This window comes from Lissotriton helveticus, chromosome 8, assembly GCF_964261635.1.
Source record: "Lissotriton helveticus chromosome 8, aLisHel1.1, whole genome shotgun sequence".
NCBI lineage: Eukaryota > Metazoa > Chordata > Amphibia > Caudata > Salamandridae > Lissotriton > Lissotriton helveticus.
Genome location: NC_136069.1, coordinates 993,805,192 through 993,825,371, shown reverse-complemented (window position 1 = coordinate 993,825,371; position 20,180 = coordinate 993,805,192). Strand labels below are relative to the sequence as shown.

The following is a 20,180-nucleotide window of genomic DNA, read 5'->3' as shown; positions in this document are numbered from 1 at the left end:
AAATAGGCCATTAAGATTTATTGAACATAATCTCATCTTACTGCAGTTTCTATGTTTTTGTCTAAACAACAATATTTTTACATTTGGAGGGCAAATGTGTTTACAAACACAAGGAACGGCCATGGGGACATGCTTCGCCCCCAGCTATGCAAATCTGTTCGTAGTCTGGTGGAAGGAGCATGTGGTCTGGGGAGAGCACAATGAACATTGGATTAACAAGGTGACCCTTTGGGTCAGATACAATAACAACCTCTTTATTGTATGGTGAGGAACGCAAATGGAGGTGGGAAGAAACATTACCATTTTGAATGACAATTCTTTGAATCTAAAATTCACAAGCCAGCTTAGCAGTACTGAGGTGCTGTTTCTAGATCTGTTGGTTTGCATTGAAAATAATCAGTTGTGTACTAAATTGTATAGAAAACCCACATCAGGCAACACAACATTACATGCACTTAGTCAACATCCCCAGAGTCTAGTAGCCAGCATACCATATGGGGAGTTACTAAGAATTAAACGGAATTGTACACAAACAGAAGATTATCAAAAGGAAGAGCAGGAGGCATTAATTTGTTTTGAACAGAGGGGGTATCCTAGAAAAAACATTAACTGGAGCTAGTATGAAGAGAAAAGGAAGAGAGAGGCAAGATTTATTGAATCCAAAACATAAGGAGAGAGGAGAGGACAGGGGTTCAGGTATTGCAGCCCCCACGAGGAATTCTCACCTCAAACTTAGTGAGAGTGCAGCTCGGACCTCCTGGGAGGTAGAAACCTATCTCCTGTGTTGCTGAAGCCTACAGAGTCGATAGCAGCTCAGGGTCAGCAGACCGGACAGCAGTGTTGCGGTGCCTCTGAATGCAGGGGAGTGTCTCCTTGACTCCAAGGGAGATATCTTCAGTCGTCCTTGATGCTCCACAGATCCTGCATGGATCCTGTATGGTGCACAGGCACAGACGATGCTTCAGACTGAGAGAGAGAGATTAAGTCAGGCCCATACAAAGTCCAGCAAAGTCCAGAGTGTCCAGACGGTCGGAGTTCAGTGGTTTCTGGTTCAGAATCTTACCACGTCGAATCTAAGGTCCTACAGCCAGGTAAGCCCTTTTGTACCCATGGGAGAGGGTTGGACAGATTCAGGGGGCCATCCCATGGGAGGTACTGGACAGTGGGAAGGTTACTTCCATGTCCTTTGTCCTTTGTCCAGTTTCGCACCAGAGCAGGAGCCAACAGCTGCCAGAACTAGTTTGAACTGGACTATGCAGAGGGACACTAAATGTGCCCCTCATGCAGATTTTTGGTCACTGGCAAGCGCACCCACCCAGGCCTAATACACTAAATCCTGTCTAGGAGGTGGTCACACCTCCCTGTGGCAGGATGCCTATTGTTCTGCCTTCCCCTGCTCAGGCTTGGCTCAGCAGGCGGAGGGCAGAAATGTGTCTCTGGTCGTCTGCAACCATTTTGTGCTGCCCGGGACCAGAAGACTGGTGCCGAGAACACCAGGGACCCAACAAAGCTTGCTTCTGAGTGGTGGAATCATACCTCCCACACTGGTTAGCGGTGTGAGGGTATGATTCCAACATGTTTGACACCAAACACAATAGGGTTTGTTTTAGCCGTTTTAGAGTTGGTCAGCACACGGTAGCATAATGCCACTCTATATGTCGTAAATGGCTGCTTCACTGACAACCCGGGAGAATGGACTCCGTAGGCTGCAGGGGTGTTCTGCTCATGCAGTGGCACCCTCTCACTTAGAACTAAGCGCCCTGCCTTCACGATTGTAAAGGCCTGCTTTAGGGGTACTGATAGGTTTTAAGTGCAGTGACCCTTAGTTATAGTAAACCTATATCTTAAGTAAATAGCGCATGCACCAACTTACACAGGGTGCAATGGCAGGCCTGTAGTTCCATTTTGCATGGCCTCTCATGGGTGGCATAATACATGCTTCAGCCCATGGGAGGCCTCTGGGGTACCTATTCCCTGGGTACATAGGTACCACATACTAGGGACTGACAAGGGTACCCCAGTATCCAATCTGGAGTGTACCTAAGTACATAACAGTTTAAGGAGAAAGCAGATAGACTGGGGTCCTGATTAGCAGGATCCAAGTCGGACTAGTCAAAAACAGTCTCACATTTAGCAAAAAGTGGGTGTAACCATCCTACAGAAGCAGATTCTACTTTCCTACACATACTGTTGAAAACTTCCAAGTTGATGGAAAGTGTGTGACATACAGAAGAAGTATGTGCAGTTTGAGCCAGGTCATAGGAGAAGGGCACATATGCATGATCAACATCTCAATGCATAGGGGTGGCACATTCTCAGCTTCTGTGCATACGATGGCTCTAGCTCTACATATTGGCAATGGAGCAAATCTGACAATATTGTGTTTACACTCCATGTACACAACAGCATGCAATGCTGAGAGAGTGAATGAGGAAAGCGACGAATCACAGTAGCCCACTGAGGAGTAGTATGGAATTTCATCTTATTTTTCCCTACTACCTGAAACTGTATTTGTCAGCATTAAAGAGTGAAAAGGTAAGAATCCAGTATTTACTTTCTAAGATAGAATCACCACTAGTCTACATAAACTACTCCTGGCCTACTGCAATGCATTGTGCAGAGGTCACACAAACTCCAATATGAAACAAGTAGTGGCAAAGCCTAAAGGTCTCAACTTTGGTACCTGTTGGTTTTGCCAATACCTATTGACAATGCTGTACATCAGGAAGATGTTGTGCAGCATGGCCAAAAGTTAAAAAAAATAAAACATGAAGTAAAAAAAGATGCGATTACAATCCTTGTACAACATTTTGTAGGGGTACACATGCGGCACCACGCATTCGATGCGATGTATCGATGAACGAGGAACACAGGGTGGAAATCTACAATCTCTATAAAACACAATTGCCATCGATGTTTCATCATTGCTTTTTATGTAACACATACCTGCTGTGGTCATGGACAGCACAGACTATGACAGTTTTCACAGTCTCTATTATTTGTTTTTGAATTTTTTTTATCCAGCGCTGCATGTCGCCTCGCCTATATTTCAGAGCGATGTAGGTGAAAATCAAGACATTATAACGAGGAAATTCAGTGCTGGAGAGGCCCAAATAAAATATTTGCTTCCCTATTTAAGTTCAAATAAAGGAAGTTGGAATTGTTGTTTTTCATCCCTTTCTGCATCACAGTAATTTGGGTTTGTTTTTAGGCTTGGAGGCAGGAGTTTTCAGTCTGGGGCCGTGAACTACCAGCATAATCCTCAATTTTTCAGTGGCGTATAACTATGCTGAGTGATCAGATTTGCTCTAGTAGAATGCAGGTTTCTGTTGTGAAGCAAGTGAGGGGTCCTTGTCCTTTTCTTCAGCAAGCCTTGTGGACCATACAGACTATTTTGAAGATGATCTTTCCTTCTTGATGTAGCACTTCCTGGGCTTGTTTGATGTGGTCATGTGACCAAATTAAGGACTGCACTTGCACATGCATACTTCTTTACCCTAAGCTCATATTGGTGCACCACTCAACCAGCACTCACACGAAGGACGGGTAAGTGGCAGAGAAGAAGGAGAATTGATTCTATGGCAAAAGGGCAGAGAGCACTAGCATGGTTGTGAGAGGAAAAAGAGAAGCCAATAAATAAGGGCAGATATATCTCAGACTTGTAGGGCAGAGTAACAGAGAAAAGGGGAGTGCCAGTGTGGTTAGAATGGAAGGGAGGCACCACATCACACACGAAGAGCCGAGAGGTATATCAGAAAAGAAGGAAAAGGCTTGAATGTACTAAGGCAGAGATGGGCAGAGAGACTGGGGGCCAGTAAAAGGGAGTGGCATATGGTGCCAGGAATGGGAGGGTGAAAGTGGTACGAGTAAAAAGGGCTTTCACTGAGAATGCACTGCACACCAGTGCCAATTAAAGGGTCAGAGCTGTAAAGTGTTGGAAAGAGGATTGAGAGATATATAGCCAGTGTGACTCTTTCCCTCCTTCTTTACTTCTACTTACCCACAGTTCAGTGCCATTGCAGGGTCTACAATGCTTTAGGTGCAGTCTCCTACACAATCCCAGAGGACTCCGCCAAGATGTAAATCCACAACAATTTAAAAGACATCTGTCTGCTAAGAGTGCCATCCCATAATAGAAAGGTCAGGTTTTACAAATGACATTGGGTATGAAAAGTAGGTCTTCTACAATCAGAATGGAGACTTAATGATATACTCATATGGTCCTTTAACTTTGTATTGATTGTGCTCTATTTATTATGAATGTCAGCGCAACATCAGACGTCAGAAGGCCAAACTGCTGCTGGTTCAAGCCACTTGATGACGGGAAAACCCTATCAGCCACTATTTTTGCTGTATGGAGCAGTTTCTCCCCTTATGAGCCTCAAAGCCATGAAGTTAGAATGTGGTGGCCATATTAGGCGAGGGAACACCCCCCTCAAGCCTATAAGAGTGCACACAAGATTTTTTTTCAGACCAAATACACAAGTTCTTCTGAATCAAATGCTGCACTCAAGGTAACCGACATATGAACGGAGCCAAAGCCTACTCTCAACAGTGCTTCAACAAAAGTAAAGTCCACATTTGTAAAGCGCACAATCACCCGTAAGGGTCTCTAGGCGCTGGGGGCCGTCGGGAAGATTAAGCGAGCTATTGCCCAGAGTCACATGGTGCTGGGCTAACCTGCCGCCGGAGCCGTATGCTGTCATGCCGGACCTAAAAATGCTGTAGTTCAAAATGTGTGAAACTTGAAGAGATTCTATCTTTTCTGTAATGATCTATAGTATGCAAAAAATAAACACATTGCCATAAATATATCCGTCCAACTGGTCATTATTCATTTTCAGAAAAAGAGTTCATACGAATGCAAACCCTGTTCTTGTTTACCTTATTTAAACTGCAGCTGTAGGTATGCTTTGTGAACTGCTGTTCACTTTGACTGCTGAAGGCAGGCATTATGCCACCACAACCCAAGTGTAACAAGCATTTGCAATGTAATAGGTCTTGCATTTACACAAGTTTGAGCTATTGGCATTGTAAATGACATTGCCTTTTATTTTTGTTTTGCTTTTTGAAACATAAATAAAAGGCATTGTAATTTACAATGCCAATAGCTTAAACTCGCGTGAATGCGAGACCTATTGCATTGCAAATGCTTGTGTGTTCCTGGTAATTAGTTTGCATCCCTCTGAGGATTCCGTCACAGCAGCAGGGCTAAATATTCCATCATTATGACACTGTGGGACAGCCGCGAGCAGGCATCCATGTATAGTGCAGCCCCTGCTCGGCCTCGTGATTGTCGGAGCTTGTCATCGTCATCACAGCAGGTAGCCAACCAGGCGAACGCCCAGCACACTCTGTGATTGTTGAGCATTTTTTTGAGAAATCTGCCTTGACGCTGGGGATATGAAATGTTTCTGGGCAGCCTGTTGGGTACTGTTAAAGGGAAGGGCCGGTGTTCTTTTGTTCACATTCTTATAGCCGCGCCTTACACACGTGCAGTGATTAAAAACCTGTGAAGTGTCTGTTATTATGATATAGGTGTGAGTAAGAGTAGAGGCCTTAGTTGGGTGGGAGGGAGGCATGAGCATTTGTGTGAGAGAGAATGAAAGGGCAGTTCTATAGATTATGCGTGGGTACAACTTGGTAATGCACCTTATTGCCTCTTAAGCTGCACCTTATTGCCTCTTAAGCTGCGTCCCCCTGAGAGGCAGGAGGCAGTAAACAGGAAGAGATTTAATTGCAACCTGAACCACCGCAGTTTCCTGCAACCCAGCCAGACGGGGCCTTTAAGAGAATGTTCTTTCTTTAAAAGGTGGTCATCGTTGGGGGAGGAGAGCAAACATCACAGCAGACCGATCAAGGCTTTTGCTGTTGTACGTTTTTTACAAGAAGACATCACACATCTTTAAGTGTTAAAAGAGCAGTGATGGTGGCTCCTGGATTGCGGTTCCGCCCGGCTGGTAAGACATGAGGTCAGTGAAAGCCTCTCCTGGGGCTTCACGCTGTCACAAAGAGCAGCGTGACGTGGGGTTAGGGCGGGGGAGGCAGGGAGGACGGCAGCTGCTAAACAAGTCATCTGCCCCATCACTAAAATCACCATTACAATCGCACTAATTGGTCGTCTGGCTTCCTCAGCAAGTAGGCTTGAGTAAACATGTGAAATTAACCGCCCCCCCCCCCCCAGCTCGCCCCCCTCCAACGCCCCCGCCGGCCTTAACGTAATTGTTAACATTGGCAGATCATTGTGGTGGCTGCTGATCCCAGCGTCTTAGTGCGAAATCCAAAGCATATTGTGCGCCATCTTCTTACGAGTTATAATGCATATGGTGATCTCTACCGGACACCATTTCAAGGAGAGAATGGGTCAGGGTATCACTTGTCTATACTTTTCCTGATGTGCTCGGCAAAATGTTTGATACAGCAAGCACTGGAGATTTCCAGTGCGCTCAGCATTTGTGGGAAGCACCTCCACGCGGAGCAGTGTTGTTAACGAGGCGCTGTGGCGCCCCACTCCGTGGAGACTCGCCTTCCCGCGCCCTAGCTCAGGGCAGCAGACATTCCTGGTCAGCAAGTGGGGCGACTACTAACAAAGTGCAACTTTAATGTGGCTACAAAAATATACAGATACAGTGAAATCACGTGCCTTGCAACTTTGAGACTTCGAGTACTCACCAAATTGCAATTCTTGTTTAGGTGACTGAGTGTATATGAAAAATGAGGACAGAACTCGCACTGAAACCACAAAGCCGGTCAGCTGCAGCCACTAATGCCTCACCAGCAGAGACACAGTTTCACCGTTTGGCTCACAGCCCACCTGCAAAAACTCTTCATTTCTGCTTGCAGAAACTTCCCCTGTAGCCTGTCACACCCTGCCATGCACAGCGTGTGGGAAGGCAGCCACTGTTTATTTTTGCATTGCGCTTTCACTTTAAGTGAAAGCGCGATGCAAAAATAAACACGCGGCGCCCTGTCTCCTTTTGGGACGGCCCATCCGGACTGGATCTCACGGCTTGTTTATATAACACGCCTCCTTGAGACAAAAAAATTGCTTCACAACAGCCGTGAAGCAGGCGATCCAGTACGGATGGGCCGGAACAAAAGGCGAAAGGGAGGCAACGCAAACAGCTTATTTCCAATGGCAGTCTAACGTTTAGCATAAACGGTGACACCCACCAAGGGAAATGAGGGGCTGGCTTCAAGCCCACTTCTGGAATCCCTCTCTCACAATATCTCTTGCCAGAGTACAACGCATGCGCTGCAACGCTAGGCGATACCTAAAAAGGAGGTTAGAAAACAATCTTATATGTGGATTGCAGGTTTCAATGTATTATATATCGCATAAGGTACCCCCTAGCATACATCATCATATTTTCTTTATTTCGGCTCAGTAGAGCAATAAAAGGTACAATGTAAAACATTTAGAATCAAGATATGATAAAACATACAAATTAATTAAAAAAAATTCTTAGGTAATACAAAATTGTTTGGGAAATTATGGACCGACAATACAAGTCTCATCATATTTTAAAATCCATAATAAAAAATAATAAAATGAGTAGAAAATATTTTTTAAAACATCCTAAAACTAAAAAGATTTCCAAATAAGGTCAATTCAATTTCTGCAAAGAAATTTAGATAGGATATCAATAAAAAGGATTTGAAACAAATCATAAATACATTTGGGACAAGATATTAGGTGTGCAAAGATATTCTTACTGTTTTAAAGAGCATTCGACCCAATGTGCCATTTTGCCGACAGGAATCTCGCTATTGAATATACCGCACATTCTCTGGTATTGGTTTTACATTCTCTAAGGGCTGTGTGGCAGTCCCTAAAACCGAGAAGTTTACAGAGAGGAATAGTCCAGAGTAACTGCTGTTTAGCATAGCCCTTTCAGAAAAAGTTCAAGTGGTCAACATTCTCTGGTACTTGACAACTCATCATGCACAGGTTCGGTATGTTTTCCTTTTTCATCCAGGAGTGGGTACACGAGGCCAATGGCAAGATCCCAATCAAAACTTTACATAAAGTGCACGTGCAGCCGGATAATAACCATATTCAGGTATTGCTCATACTCAGGTACACTTTTAAACATCAAGTACGAATATACCAGGGTGTCAGAGAATGCAGAAGAGAGTTTGACTCCTAATACAAAATTTCAAAAGGACGTTTTTAGCTTATCCTGAGCACCTCGGGGTAATGCAGAAGCTTGCAGCCAAAAATCTTCCAGACCCAACTTGACTAGCCAATTTTCAATATGGACAAGCCAGGGAATCTTCCTAACATGGTGGTCATTTAATATGACTTTAATGCAATCCCTATAAAATCCTCATTGGTTCGCAGCCTTATCCAATATTGGATAGGTCTTAGCATAGCAGTGTCTGAAATTTATCTGAGGTTTAAGTCAAGTCTAATTGGCAGCATCGGCGCACTGGTGGGGAGTCTCATAAAGGTCTTTATGAAGGCATTTTTAGCTTTTTTTTAAATGTTAAGGTCTCAATGCCCCCATAAATCAGCCCTATACATAGCTTCCCCACAAGCTTGAATCTTATATTTGTCCAAGGTGGGAAGATAGCAAAAGTGGGTGATCTATTGGCAATTCTTATGATAGGCCCTGTTCTTTGGTTTAAATTCATAACACCTTTCTGTACCTGGGCTACCCATCTATGGGAATCTTTCAATCTCTTGTACCTGATCCAATGCCTCCCACCTAAGAATACCTTACTCTTGGACGTTTTCCTCCTGGCACCAAAGACCATGTGCTTGGTTTTGTTACTATTTTTTTCCAGGCCATGCTCTAAACAAAAAGTGTTACATTTGTCCAAGAGAATAGATAGACCACAAGGAGTCTTTAATAATAACAAGGTATCATCTACAAAGAAGAGGCATGGTATTTTGTAATCCTTTACTTTGGGGAGTCATTTTTACAATTTAAAATAGATCTGATGCAGCCATTTATATAAAAATCTCCTGATTGGAATGCCTTCCGTCAATTCCCCTGCGGGGGCCCATCTAACCCAACCAAAATTTTCCATAGATAAAGCCTGTATTACAGACAATAATTCCAGCGGCACCCTGATCTTATGCAAAGATCCAACGCAGCTTGCAGCTCCACAAAGGCGCATAAGGCAACCCCTTATCAATGTCTACCCTGGCATGCTTTATGATCAAAACTGCCAGTAATCAAGGAGTTTGGTGACCATATAGAGGAATGAGGCCAAAGGCTGAGTTCCTTTTTAACCTCATGGAACTCCAAGGTTACACGTATGGCAGACGTAATTTTATACCTTGGTGACACCATCCTTCATGTCTGCCACTTTCATGAGAAAGAGGCAGTATGGTTGCAGACATGAAGAATACAAGCTAAATACAGGGTGAAGGTAAACACGTCAAAAAGTAGTTAGAAACTTGTTGCAAAAATAAATTGGAATCAATTTAATGTAAATCAGATTTAAAAGTACTGAGATTCAATATGCATAGAAAGGGAAGAGAGATTCTATTTTTACTGTAATGACCAGTGGTGTGCAAAAAGTAAACATGTTGCCATAAACACCTCCTTTCTGCTCATCACTATTTCTTTAAAAAAAACAGATCATTATAAGGAAAAGCTCATGTTCCTGCTTCTTGCTCTGGCAGGAGGCATTATGACCGCACAACTCTGTTTTAACTTGTTACAGTGAGCAGCTATGCTACTTCTATATTACAGGCGACCAAGGACGTCACAAGTTGCCTATAATAAGGAAATTAGAGATGGGAAATTTGCAGGGATGGCAGGTCAAAATATGTTATATGGACGCAATAAACACATTCAAATGAATAAAATGCATCAGGCAAGCACTCTTCTATGGAGAAAGTGAGGGGGTTCATATGCCTAGATGGCCCATTACAATAATAAAGGAGAAAAGGCCGCGAACAAAATTATATATATATTTTAAAGAACAGGTAGCGAATGTATTGCGCAATCAGAAGCGTTAAAGTGCCTGAACAACCACATGGAGGTTAATCACTAATGAGATGGTGTGAAATTATGTATAAAAAGTTAAATGGAATAACCGAATGAGTCTTCTGGTGGGCCTAATCTACTGCTAACTTAAAAAGTATTGTGTGGTAAAAGGTTCATCAAAAGGCAGATGCTAATTCAGCTCAAGGTTATTCAACAAATCATTTAGTGACCTTATGTGAATGTTGAGAAGGACTCGTGTGACCTCCACGTAACTACACGTTCGAGGTGCCTTTAAACTGTTCTGTGTAATTACTAGAAAGGATGTACCTAAAATAAACACGTGAGGTCCTAGAAAACCCCCAAACGTTTGCACCATTTAGTACAGGAATCCACGTTGGTCCCTTTTTTTGGAGCTTCAGACTGATAATTAAACAGCTATGAATAGGCATCATTTTTAAAGTAGTGAAGTCCGATCGAATTTCTAGGAATCTAGTGCAGAACTGAGCCTGACCTTTTCGTGAGCTGTGATGTCACTTCCCTCTGCTTAACATCAGATGGGTAAATAAAAAAGTGTTTTTGTTCCAGGTTCCTCAGTCTGAGTGGCATAAAAGATTAACACTGTTAAAGATGGGCGATAATCCCGGAATTAAGAGCAGTAGAAATACAGTTGATTGTACAGAGATTCGCTAACCTGTTTCTTAATCTAACTACGACAAAATCAGATGTTTCTGACAGGCTGAGGTTTTAAGAAGCGCTTTTTTTCTGGGTTAAATCATGTATTTATTTAGGGCTTTGTATTTTGCCGATATTTCAGTGGCGGCCTACTTCGAAGCACCTTGCAATACAAACAGGTATAACTGTGAAAAGTACAAACTGGTCATTACCTAGCTATAAGGGAATGCTATTATTTGTAATAATCTCGCACAGCTGGGGTCCGTGCCTCGCGATGTAGGCTCTCGTTTATGAGATTGACTGAACAGTTGTTTTCAATAGTTTCCGGAAGAGCAGGCATCTGCTTGTTTCTATAGTGCGAAGGCCATGGAAGCTCGTTACTTGTCACTAAGGGGTTCACCTGAAACAGTAACTGGAGTAATTGTATGCACACTGGACATAGAGTACTTGGAACTAACCTGAAACTGCAGCTCCCAGAAGCGGCAGAAATGTTTTCATGGTATGGGAGATGCTTAATTCGCAGCAGGGGAATGTTGGGATACGAGTGTCTGTATACAACTGTAGGTGCTGACTGTTACACAGAGACAGATTTCTAACCCTTAAGTGAAAAGATGGTTGTCCATGGAAATATAACACCTCCCTGCAGCCATGGTTCACTTGTCCTGACACACCAAAAATGTCCAGCCTGCTACTATATATTTGTGCTAGAACATTTTTGCTATTTAGGCTCCAGCTAAAACTTCATATTACAAATAGTTAAATACACACATACATGCATGGGCTGGTGGTCTGTCCTGTTCCTCCATCGTTCTGTTCATGTGTCTTTCACGTTTTGCTGCGACGCACAGCAGCATACACCTTTTGGCAATGGGATCTGAGTTGTGTTTTAACATCCATTGTAAATACCTTTTTATTCCATGCTCTGTAATGGTTCCCTCTGCCCTTCCCTCTCCTTAACCAGTGTTATATTCCATCAAGAATGTTCATGAAGCCCCGGACGGTTTAACAGTCATTGTGAGTGAGCTATGGTGTGAGTTGAATAAAGACTTCAAGTTAAGTTTTTGTACCTCATTATTTAAGTCTCCCAATTCATTCATTAGTGTATTGTACTGTGAGTGACAGTACTTTGGCTTTTCATATGTTCACAGACGTCTAAAAAGGAGAACACTTCAGTGCTAGGGCCAGTGTGCCTGGGATGCTGGCTCACTCCTTAATATTTTGGAAATGTTATATTTTTTATCATTGTTTTACATATTACAAAAATACAGTATACCAAAACATTGTACATTTTTCAAGAATAGATTTATTTGTCTTGCCAATGCTTTTTAGATCTGGCAGCAGTGAAGATTTAGATTGTACTACTTGGGACAATGGATGGCCTGGTATTAGGGAAGTGGGGCTCAGCATGTACAATTTGTTTTACTTTCTGGGTGAACATTGAATACCGCATGTGAACAATACTGCATACTAGGATAAACCCGATAGTATCACATGTACATGTAGTATCACATGTACGTGGCCCCGAGCGATTTAGCTGCTTCCCTTATTCCTTTCCTTTACTTCCTAAGAAAGATAGGCATGGGCTTATCTGGAGCCTCTCATCTTCACAGCTCTGTGTGGTAGGTGGGGGGAAGTATCTCCTCCGCATTTTCAGTTCTTTATACATGTTGTTGCTCAAGTTGCAGCAGGCTGAGCCTTGCTGCGTGTCTTGCTGAGTGTATTTTGTGTGTGCGGCACAACTTCAAGTTAACTGTGTCAGTCACAACTGCTCCTTTTTCAGACTGGTGGACATTGTGAAGATGTAGATCCCCAACCTGTTCTGTAATGAGAGATACTTCTGATCAATGAAAATCACCACCAGCTACTAACATAAATCATCACAAGGGAGATGACCCCCAAGCATGATTACTAGTAGCAACAACTTCAGCACGCCAACAGGGCCAGCAACATAATGACGTAAAGAATTCACCATTATGAGAAATCCCCACAAGAGTAATGAAACGAGTCATAGCAGCAGGGTAACTAGACATAATATCGAATACAAAATATAGAATAGCCATAATATCGAAGTAAAAATATAGAATGGACATAATATCGAATGGACACAATATAGTGGTGAAAAATATCGAATTGAAGGTAAGTAATATAATATGGATTTTTAAAATATAGAAAGTCAAAATATCGAAGTATATAATATAGGTACATTTTTTAAAGTGTTTTGTATGTTAGTATATGTGTGAAAAGTGTATATTATTTTTGTAATTTATTTTAAGTAATGAATTTTATGCTATTTAATTTTTGTGTAATTTAATTCTGTAGTGAGTTGTGGGTTTATAGGGGAATAGGGTGGGAAGTAATTTAATTATATTAAATTAATTACTAATTTTTAGAAATTACTAATTATTATTAATTTAATTTAGCATTTTAGTTGTGTAGCGGGTTGTGAGTTTATAAGGGAATAGGGTGGGAAGTAATTTCGTTGTAATTAATTAAATATTTGTATTTATTTATTGGTATTCATTTTGAATTTATTGTTAATTCATTTCTAATTGGTAATTCATTTTTATTAATTGGTTAATTGATAATTATGTTAATTGTATTAATTTATTTTCCATAGCAGGTTGTGGGTTTATAGGGAAATAGGGTGGGAAGTAATTTAATTGTAATTAGGTAAATAATTTGTATTTATTTATTGGTATTGATTTTTAATTTATTGTTTATTAATTTTAAATTGGTAATTAATTTTTATTAATTGGTAATTAATTCGTATTAATTGATTAATTGATAATTACAATAATTGTATTAATTTATTTTCTGTCGCGGATTGTGGGTTTATAGGGGAATGGGGTGGGAAGTAATTTAATTGTAATTAATTACATATGTGGGTTTATAGGGGAATGGGGTGGGAAGTAATTTAATTGTAATTAATTACATATTAAGAATACTGTTTGTGTATTGATAATTAATTTACTGTTAATTAATTATTAATTGGTATTCATTTTTATTATTAATTCGTTTTTGTTATTGAAAATAATTAGTTGTTAAATATTTATGAAAAGGTAATTAATTTTAATAACTAATATTTATTTGTATTTCTAATTAATTAATTATTACATAATATTACATTGGTAATTATTTTTTTATTGGTATAGATATTTAATTTATTTTTTATTAATATATTAAATCATTACTTTCCCTACTGTTAAAGTCACTAGAGTGGGAATAGTAATTTTTACCCCTATGCTATCCAACGCTTTCCCTACGGTTGCACTCTCTGGAGTGGGAATAGCAATTTTTACCCTCCATCTATCCAACGCTTTCCCTACTGTTGCACTCTTTGGAGTGGGAATAGTAATTTTTACCCCTACGCTATCCAACGCTTTCCCTACTGTTGCATTCTCTGGAGTGGGAATAGTATTTTTTACCCCTACGCTATTTAATGCTTTCCCTACTGTTGCACTCTCTGGAGTGGGAATAGTAATTTTTACCCTCCTGCTATCCAACGCTTTCCCTTTTGTTGCACTCTCAGGAGTGGAAATAGTAATTTTTACCCTCCCGCTATCCTACGCTTTCCCTACTGTTGCACTCTCTGGAGTGGAAATAGTAATTTGTACCCTCCCGCTATCCAACGCTTTCCCTACTGTTGCACTCTCTGGAGTGGGAATAGTAATTTTTACCTCTATGCTATCCAATGTTTTCTCTACTGTTGCACTCTCTGGAGTGGGAATAGTAATTTTTACCTCTACGCTATCCAATGCTTTCCCTACTGTTGCACTCTCTGTAGTGGGAATAGTAATTTTTACCCTTCCGCTATCCAACGCTTTCCCTACTGTTGCATTCTCTGGAGTGGGAATAGTAATTTTTACCCCTACGCTATCCAACGGTTTCCCTACTTTTGCACTCACTGGAGTGGTATCCTACGGTAAAAATATTGTATATTTGTTATCAATATTACATTAATATATATATATATATATATATCAAATAGTGTATAACAAGTCACTTGAATTGTATAAGATACCTCCCATCCGTGCATATTCACCTATCTGTAGGTATGATTACGTTGAGAACACTTATTATGAGCATTCAATAATGTACGTATATTTTACCATTACAAGATGGCGCTTGTTGGGAGAGCTATAGTCCTCTGTCGATGTCGACTGAGAGGTGTAACCTTTGTACTTTGTCATCAGTATTAAATGTACCGGTTATACGTGTGTAAACACACACACTGACGAAGGCCAAGTGCCGAAACGCATCTGTGGCAAGCTTGTAGTTGAATAAACTACTGTATGATCAAAGGTACCCCCCGAGTGCTGTCATCTCTTCCTTGGGATTTCAGGATTGTGACGAGCGCAATATATATATATATATATATATATATATATATATATATATATATATATATATATGTATTAAAAAATGAAATTGAATGTTTTTTTATAACTTACATTATTTAAGAATTTTAAGGTTAAGTATTTTTAAGTATGTTTTAGTTAATTATATTTATTATTTCATTCATTTTAAATTACTTTTAAGACATTTAAAAAAAATTGCTATTTTGACTAACTATATTTTTTACGACAATATTTTTGATTCGATATTTTTGTACTCACCTGTTTGTAGAAAGGAATTCGATATGTTTGCCTTCTATATTTTGTCAGTGATGTTTTGGTAAGTCTATATTTTTGTATTCGATATTATGTCAGTGATCCAGCAGCAGGTGCTCTCTTAACAGAAGGAAATAACACCAGCAGTAAATATCCTTTCCCATGCACCAAGGGGTCCCATCAGATACTACTGGTGGTCCAACATGGAACGGACTGCAACCAGAGAAAGGTATTGTCTGCAAGGGATGGATACCACTACAATAACAGTCTCTTGCTTTTTCTCTCTCTTTCACACACACACACACACACATGCACACACGCACACACGCACACACGCACACACACACACACACTCTCTCTTTCTTTCCCACTCTCTACTTTGAATAGGGCTGGAACAATTCGTTCCTGACCTGGGGTTGCAGACTATGTGGGTGAAGACTATTTTTTTTCTAGGGCCCGTGCTGACAGTCACACTATGTGGGATCTGAGGGTGGGGAGCATTTGTGTATGAGTATAAATGTGCTGTATGCTTATGTGGGCATATACATACTCCACAGGTACTCCAATAACTGGATGTTCAGTGCAGTGCAAAAAAACAGCTATGAGAATACACTGTATTTTCCTCTTTAATTATGTTACAAGTTTAACCTGCTCTCACAAGCACCGAGCATGCTCAATTGCGTGCAAATATTTTCAGCGCAGGTACACTCATCAACAAGAACTGACAAAGCAATAGGTTTCACCCTATTGAAACAAGTGCGGAGCTTTTGGTTTTGCCAATGTTTACAGTGTTTTTTAAAAAAAAGACAATTCTAAATACTGGAGAAAAGCAAACACGTACCTTATGGCATCACAAGCTTGTGCATTGGAATCAATAGTTTCAATCTTTGAAAGTGGTATGTTTATTTTGCAAACACCTTTCAGTCAGGAAACTGGACAGAAATGGAAAAGAATAAGGATGTGTCACAATTTGAAGGGAAATGCCTGCCAAGGCCTAATTTACTTTTTATTCATAAGCTTTCCAAAGAGAAATTACAAGAAAAGAGATAAAATGAAAAACATTACACACAAAAAATAATGGTCCGATTCATTACAATGGCAGTATGGGTTGCTGTGCAGGAGCATCTCATATTTACACACATCTTAGCCATAAAACATGACAGCAAGGCCTGTTCTCCTTTGATATCCCCGCATCTGAGGTAAACGTAGCATACATATTTCAAACCGATGTGGAAAAGGGAGCTATGAGTGGGGTAGGTAGGCTCTTTCATTTAGACCGTAGTAGCTGTCCTAATTGCTCCCGTCAATATATTATGCCTTCTAAACAGGTGCTAGCCTTAAGGGTCCTATCTCGGCCCACAAACACAGGCCACGCGTTGCTTTGCCAGTAGCAATGCAAGAGCCACAAAATACCTGATGTCACTTTGCACCTCAAGAGTGGATCCCATGAGGGCCAGTTTAGGAGACGGCAGCATTTGTGTGCGGGTTATTATGGAGAGCAGTGCAACAGTCTTCCAGTCTGCCCACAACTGTGTATCCAGTCTTTATCTGGGATTTCAATAGCTAGTTCCACCTCCCACTTTAGTATTGCCCTGGGATATGTCAGTTTAGCCTCAGACTGCAATGTGCGGTACCACGTGCTGACCAGATGCTTACTGTGGTAGTGAGAAGGAATTCCAGCGCCTTGCATGTTGGGGGCTCAAGAAAAGGGCGCGGTATTCCCTACACAGCTCCGGAAGTCTAAGGTAAGTGAAAGCGTCCATCGTGGAGCGGTGTCCTCCAGTTATTATCACAGATCAGTGCAGGAATAGGCCCCCAGTGCAGATGTAGTCTATGGAGAGCAGTTCTCTCTCTAGTGAGCTGGACAAATGGGAAGTGTGTAAAAGGTTGTTCTGGAGAGTAGAGTATAGGGTGTGACAGTCACCAGCGGGCTCTATGCCAATCCACCAGAGTGGTTGTCACCATGTTAATCTCACAGCGGGTACACTTAGGCAGCAGGCCCAGACTCGCGCTCAGTACATTGGGGAGTGTGGTATCTTATTCTACTGCCATATTAGACATATGAGGCAGAGGGTGCAGCTAGTATTTGGCAAAATATGCCTGGCCAAGGTTCTATTAGAGTTCAAAGTCAGGTGCACCCAGACCACCCTGTTCATATGGCATGGTCGACACCTCCCAGCGAATTCTGGGCTGTTTGTTAGCTCAAGCCAAGGAGATCATTTATGATCTGAATGTTTTAAAGAATGTTTGATGCAGTGTGACGGAGATGTTATAAAATAAATAAAGTAACCTGGACAGTATGATCATTTTCATTGAAGACTAATTTGCCCATCCACGAGAGAGGCATGCATTTCCATCTAGCTACCTGATCTTCGATCTTTGCTAGCGCCACCGCATAGTTATCCCTACTTATCTGCACACCCAGATACTTGATTGATGCAAAGCGCTAAGGAAGTGGGACCTCTAGGGAGCAAATGGGGGTGCTAGGCGTTAGGTGGAATATGGTGAATTTGTTCCAGTTAATAGTGATCTTCGATTAGGTCCTGAAGATAGTGAACTCCCTGATGATTGGGCTCAAGGTTTTAGCTGATTGGGCTCAAGGTTTTAGCTAGATAATGGAAGTATAGTGATGTTGTCCTCATATAGGGAAACCAGCAAATTATGAGAGAGGAAAAAACAACCTCTATCAGCGTGCATCTACCTGATTGCAGATGCCACCGGTTCTGATGACAGCACATACAGCACTGGCGAGAGCTGCACCAATTGTCGAGTGCCCCTTACTTTTAGAAATGGATGCGATAGCAATCAATTCAATCATACCCTGCTAGTGGCTCACAATATAATAACTTAACCCAGTTTATGAAACTGATGGGAAATCCCATTGGAGACAGGACAGCACATATATATGCCTGTTCCAAGAAATTAAACGCCTAAGTGGCGTCTAAGAAGACCGCCACCACATTCAAGTCTCAAATCACCTATTTGCATCACTGCATAGAGAGATCGCAGATTGTGAGATTTTGAGCCCCCTGGTATGAAACCCGCCTGGTTTGGGAAGCACAAGGTCAGGAAAATGAGGCTTGAACTGGTTAGCAAGCACCTTGGCAAGTATTTTAACGTCTACATTGAGTAGAGGCGGGCGACTGGAAATACACTGTGACAGGAGCATGTCAGGTTTTAGGAGGGCTATAAACATGACCTCGCTGGAAGATGGCAGAAGTATGTCATTCACCAGCACTTCGTTATATACCTTAAAGAGTTTAGGGGCCAATAGCATAGAGTAGGCTTTGTAAAATTCCGTATGAAAGCCATCACGTCCTGGGTTCTTGCAGGTGGGAAGACTCAATATCACAGGTGTGATCTCCCCCAGCACAATAGGTGTGTCAAGGAACTGGCTCCGGGGTCCCTCCAACCACGCCAAGACTATGTGATCAAAGTGAGCAGTGTAATTGGCCTTGGCCTGGGTGATGTGGGACGTGTATATGTTAGAGTAATTTTGAAGAAACTCTTCAAGTATATCCTCTGCTTCATATAGAACTCACTATCATCTCTTTGGATTTGGAAGATAACTTGTGGCATTCGCGCCTGGCGTTTGAGGGCCTGTGGGTATGTTTGCCACCTCCATGAATTCATCTGGCTTAGTCCTGCTATGTTCTAGGCAGATGGTGGGCCCTGCTTGTATGCTCGAAGGGTTTTAATCTTGGCCTCTAGCTTGTCAAGCAGTGTGTGCAGGAATTTGTAGATTCCATGCTGTTTGGCAATACAGACACTGCACAGATATGCCTTGAAGGCTTTCCCAGAGGGTGCCCACCCTTCTGACTGACTTCGCATTCACCTGAAAGTAGTGTATTATTTCAGACTTGAGGTCTTCATTAAAGATCCTGTCAAGGAGGGCCGTGGGATTGAGTCTCCATGTAAATGCACGGTGTTTATGGTACTTTTAGCGTCAACTTGACTGGGTGTGATCTGAGAAAGTGCAGGGAGATGTTCTATAGATTTCGTCCAGATGCACACATCTTGAGTACAGAGTGAGTAATCCAGCAGTGCCCAGGAGTTGTGAGCAGTGGAGACATGCGTGCCTTCAAGGGGAGAGAGGGATGTCTTAAACGCCATATATCGACCAGACCCTCCACCTGCATGATCGCTAATAATGTAGCTACAGCTGTATTGTGTGTATGGGCCGCAGCGTTGGATCAGTCCATGTGTTTGTCAAGTACAAGGTTAAAATCCCCTTCTGAAAGTTTCGCCTAGGGGGCCAGAAAAGAATACGCGCCTCAAATGTGTCTTAAAAATTCGGAGTTGTCTGTGTTGGGACTGCATGTGTTAATGATGGTAATGTGTTTCCATGTATTAGGGCCTCAATTAAGTTAAAGCAAACTAGCGGGTCATTGATTTAGTGCAGCAGCCGGAAGGGTGTCCCATGCTTAATCAGGAGTACCTCTAGTATATGATGAGTAAGAGGCTAGTACCCTATAGCCCCACCATTTGGAGGCGAAACTGGGAGGGACGCCCGCACTGAGATGGGTCTCATGAAGCAGGGCTATGTCAATTTTGTGTCTGTCCAGGTAGTATTTGCTGACATGTCTGTGGGTTATTTAGCCCTCGCATATTCCACATCAGTAGATTGATCTGTGCTCATTTACTAGAAGGAAATGCCATGCTAGTACACTTAGCCTCATGTGTTAAGACATGATGTGTGGTTTGCTTTGGTGCATGAGGAACAAATAGGTCAAATTCAATGTGAGGAGCAGAAACCAGTGTATACAAAACAGAGAAAGGGGGGCATATACCTGCAAAACAATAATGTAGACCACAAAACCCCCCAACCCCCTTAACACTAGCAACCCTACCCACCAGCAGTCATCTTCCCAAGTAAACCCACAGTAGTGCAAAAACGAAGCCAAAAACAACATCAAACAAAACAACAATAGTTTTAGCCACATGGGGATACCCT

The 20,180-nt window shown here is 41.7% G+C and overlaps 1 protein-coding gene across 2 annotated transcripts in view; it reads right to left on the bottom strand.

Moving 5' to 3' along the window:
• LOC144773049 (transmembrane protein 45A-like) overlaps window positions 1–20,180 on the bottom strand; it is a 474,612-nt gene that overhangs the window by 300,858 nt on the left and 153,574 nt on the right. For both annotated transcript variants that reach the window (XM_078657833.1, XM_078657832.1), the window contains exon 2: window positions 16,068–16,158. The gene's annotated coding sequence lies outside the window, so the exon portion shown is untranslated. The remainder of the gene's footprint in view (window positions 1–16,067; window positions 16,159–20,180) is intronic.